This window comes from Oryctolagus cuniculus, chromosome 1, assembly GCF_051225735.1.
Source record: "Oryctolagus cuniculus isolate XC-2025 breed Fujian yellow rabbit chromosome 1, ASM5122573v1, whole genome shotgun sequence".
Taxonomy (NCBI): domain Eukaryota; kingdom Metazoa; phylum Chordata; class Mammalia; order Lagomorpha; family Leporidae; genus Oryctolagus; species Oryctolagus cuniculus.
Window position 1 is genome coordinate 12,569,531 of NC_142867.1, and position 4,701 is coordinate 12,574,231.

At 41.4% G+C, this 4,701-nt stretch overlaps 1 pseudogene; it reads left to right on the forward strand.

Moving 5' to 3' along the window:
• The first annotated feature begins 3,630 nt into the window (after positions 1–3,630).
• Positions 3,631–4,253, forward strand: LOC100350884 (rRNA-processing protein FCF1 homolog pseudogene; annotated as a pseudogene).
• The last annotated feature ends 448 nt before the right edge of the window (positions 4,254–4,701 follow it).

Consider the following 4,701-nt stretch of genomic DNA (forward strand, 5'->3'; position numbering starts at 1 on the left):
ATCATCATTAAAAAAAATCATCTATTATTTTTCACTTTATGTTTCTGTGTGGGAGCAAACTGTTGAAATCCTTACTTAATGTATACTAAGCTGATCTTCTGTATATTAAGATAATCGAAAATGAATCTTGATGTGAATGGAAGGGGAGAGGGAGTGGGAAAGGGGAGGGTTGTGGGTGGGAGGGACGGTATGTGGGGGAAGCAATAGTAATCCATTATTCGTACTTTGGAAACGTATATTCATTAAATAAAAGTTAAAAAAAAAAAAAGAAAAAAAAGAAATAATAATAATAGCTATCGGCCGGCGCCGCGGCTCACTAGGCTAATCCTCTGCCTAGCGGCGCTGGCACACCAGGTTCTAGTCCAGGTCGGGGCGCCGGATTCTGTCCCGGTTGCCCCTCTTCCAGGCCAGCTCTATGCTGTGGGCCGGGAGTGCAGTGGAGGATGGCCCAAGTGGTTGGGCCCTGCACCCCATGGGAGACCAGGAAAAGCACCTGGCTCCTGGCTCCTGCCATCGGATCAGCGTGGTGCGCCGGCCGCAGCGCGCCGGCCTCGGCGGCCACTGGAGGGTGAACCAACGGCAATAAGGAAGACCTTTCTCTCTGTCTCTCTCTCTCACTGTCCACTCTGCCTGTCAAAAAAAATAATAATAATAGCTATCAATTATATACTGCTCAGAAGTAAGCTTATGAAGAGCTCTGGCAGCTCTGCCAGCCAAGAGTTGGGTCACTGGAAACAAAACTGTCCTGGAGTCAGAGGACTCCAGGTCCGAGCCATAGGCCTTGTTCGCTCTAAGCTGAAAAACCCTTCACTAACCAGTGCTGTTGAGGGGATGGCCAAACAGGATCAGCAACATCGCAGGCAGAATTGTAACTTAACCAAAAATATTTTCCTTTTAGAGATTCCACCTACCTTCTTTTCAAGCCAGCTCTCCTCCCACATCATCTGGGTAATGGAAGTCAACAGTATGCCTTCCCTAACGAGGTTCACACCTCCCTTATGATGTACCCCAGTGAAGAGATAGATAGGTATGGGCCTCAAAACTGGCAAGGCCTTAAAGCCCACCTGATTATTGTCAGGCCCCTTCTGTCAGTTCTATTGACCTCTCAATGGGAAAACTTGGTGGTGGTTTAGACAGCACCTTTCTTAGGTCCTTCCTGTCCTTCATTTTAGAATCTGTGAGTTTAAACTGCTTATTAGATTTGTTTTCTCCAGACCTGAAACAGTGAAATTCTAGGTTTCTGCAAACTGGCACTGCCATCCCCTCAAGAAACGAGAGGTCACCTCCAGCTGGAACCCTGTCGTGACTCCCATTCTCAATGATGCCCTTTTTCAGCGTGAAGCAGCCAGAGGCATCATCACCCAGTTCCCCTAACAGAAGTTAGGGTCCATTCTTGTTGAAGGGGAAATGTGAGGAATCAAATGGGTTAATAGACAGTCTGGAAATTGAGGGTGGAAAATGTTCCTCCATAAAAATTTCTCTTTTGTAAGATCAAAAGTGTCAGTCCTCCTTCCTTAGGAATCTCCAAATTTACCATGACACTAGCAAGAGAGTGGTGATCCCATCCTCCTGGGCTCACAGTCCATTGTGAAAACAAGTTACCTATCCCACTTCTGGATGGATTTTTGTTTTATCATGAGCAAGCCAGATAGGATAAAGGATTGTAAATCAGATCTTTAGATGGGTTTTGTCCCCACCTTATAACTGAATGTCAATCAAAATTGTTCTTAAAAACTCTATTGGACCACTTTGGATTTTTTCCTCTCTTGGAAGCCCCCTTCCACGCCACTCTGGCTGGAGGTCTTTGACTCTAATAAATCTTGCTTTTAAATCTCAAAAAAAGTCATGTATTCTTTATTTGCACCAACTACTATTTTAAGCACCCTCTATATATCAACTCACTGAATCCCTATGAAAGCCTAGTAGATAAGAACAATTATTTTAACTGATAAAAATATAGATTCCAGGAAACTGAAATTTGGAGAAGTTAAGTAGCTTACCTAAGGTCACATAGTTATTACAATGACAAAGACATCAGCACTGACAACAAAAGAAGTCTTCAATAGAAACTAAAGATTTGGTTTTGGATATGCCAATTTTGAAACTGCTATGAGATATCCAGGTAGAGGTGCAGAAAAGAAATTTGGCCATAGGTTAGCACTCAGAGTGGTACCTAAAGTAGAAGTAAAATTTTGGAAATATTCATATATTTGAAAGCATGAACATAGAAGAGAAAGTTTAGAGAGAATAGATAGCATGAGAAATAATATCTAAGTCAATATCCCTGTTTCCCAAATATTTTCCAAACTTATATACGTGTGTGTGTCTGTGTTTACAGAATTTAAACAAAGAATCACATGACATCAAACAATTAAATTCACATTCTACAGTTTAAAAATGCAATCACTGAGTTTGAGTTCATTTGACCTCTGAAGCATAGGGAGAAGAAAGGATGAATGAGACAGAACAGAGTATAGGAGACAGATGATCTCCCAGTGTTTAAATACAAACAATGGAAGTCCCAGAAATAAGGAGAGAGTGTGAGGTAGAAGAAATAATCCAAGAGATAATGTGGAGAATTTCCCCAAACTGATGAACCAACCTACTGATAAAAACAAAACAAACCAAAACAAAAAAAAAAAACCTCATTGAACTTAAAAAAGAAAAGAGGGAGGAAAATATTCCAGAGGCACTATTATGAGCTGAATAATCCCCACACTGTAAATTCAGATGTTGAAGCCTCCAGTACCCCAACATATGACTATATTGGGAGACAATCTTTTTTTTATTTTTGAGATATAGTCTTTAAAGAAGTAATTAAGGGGCTGGCGCTGCAGTGTAATAGGCTAAGCCCCCACTTGTGGTGCCAGCACCCCATATGGGTGTCCATTTATGTCCTGCCTACTCCTCTTCCAACTCAGCTTCCTGCTTATGGCCTGAGAAAGCAGTAGAAGATGACCAAGTGCTTGGTCCCCTGCACCCTTATGGGAAACCCAGAGGAAGCTCCTGGCTCCTCCTGGCTTCAGATTGGCTCAGCTCTGGCAGCTGTGGCCATCTGGGGATAAACTAGCAGATGGAAGACCTTTTTGTCTATAACTCTCTCTCTCTCTCTCTCTCTCTCTCAAATAAATAAATAAAAGAAGTAATGAGATTATTAATTTGGGCCCTAATACCAAAAGATTATTGTCTGTATAAAAAGAGAAAATTGTTACACAAACATACATCAGAAGACAAGAAAGAAGATAGCCATCTGCAAGCCAAGACCTCAGAAGAAACCAACCTTGTCAATACCTTTGTATGTTGCTTCTAGCTTCCAGACATTGTGAGGAAAATAAAATCTGTTATTTCAGGCACTCTGTCTGTGGTGCTTTGTTATGGCAGCCCTATGAAACTAATACACAATGAGAATAAGGCAAAGGTCAGGAGAGGACCTTCCCTTTGCATAACAGAAGGCAGAATAGAGCATGTGGACATAGATTTCCATATAGCAGCAGTGAGATCTTATAAAGATATCTTTTCTCATTTGTTTCAGTCCTCTCAGAAAAATAGACAACAAGGGCATCAAATAAGAGAGAGGATGAGATAGCAGGCATTATCTGAGAAGAGAGCACATGGTACAATACCACTATATAGGTTAATAGGACTGGAGGAAACAAGAGTGCTGTGAAAGCATGGGTTAGAAAAAGAAAGCAAAGAAGTACGTGACCATGAAGAGAATGCTTTGTCTAAGAGATCAGATGCTTAACGGAAAGGCTGGACTAAAACCCACAAAGAGGAAAAGAAAGAGCCCAGTGCACTGAAGGGCACAGAAGTCCCCAACACTCTTCCTGCTTATTCTTCCAATATAACACACAGCTGGGTCTACTTACAACATCCTGGTTGGCACCAACTTTCTCAACTTTTTCATTAAAGCCAAACTGGACTTAGAACAATCAATGATGGACTTTCTGTATTCCAGGTGCATCCCTTGTAATTGTGAAATGGCAAAAATTGAGAAACTGGGGCAGAAATATTGAGTGGCACTAGGAATGCCAGGAATCCAAGATTTGAATGATTACCATAAACATACAAAGAACCTATGCAGATGATAGCTTAGTACAGAGTGACTCAGTACAAGTCTTAAATCATGGTCACAGTTGATAACCACCTTAAAGAAGAATCCCAAGATCCCTAGGATTCCTATCATGTACATTTCTAACCATAGATGCAACATTGAGCAGATGCCAGGTGTTTATGGAGCTCCTTCGTTGTAATTCTTCCAAGACAAAGTCTCCCTGCCTTCTTCCAATAAACTTTATCTGTTGCCAATTCATTAAACATGCTATAATATGGGTTATTACTCTCTTCACACATTGACTCTATTTTGAATTCTGTATGATTAAATACACTCACTTTTGATAATTATTTGAAAATTATATATTGTCTTAAATAAGAAACAGACACTCCAATCATTGTTTACATTTTAAAAAAAAGATAATAGGGGCTAGTGCTGTGGCAAAGTGGTTAAAGCTACTCCCTGCAGTGCTGGTGTCCCATATGGGTATACCAACTTGAGTCCAGCTGCTCCACTTCTGATCCAGCTACCTGTTGATGTGCCTGGGAAAGCAATGGAAGATGGCCCAAGACCTTGGGCCCCTGCACTCATGTGTGAGACCCAGAAGTTCCAGGCTGCTGGCTTTGGAACTGACCGATGTGGCCATT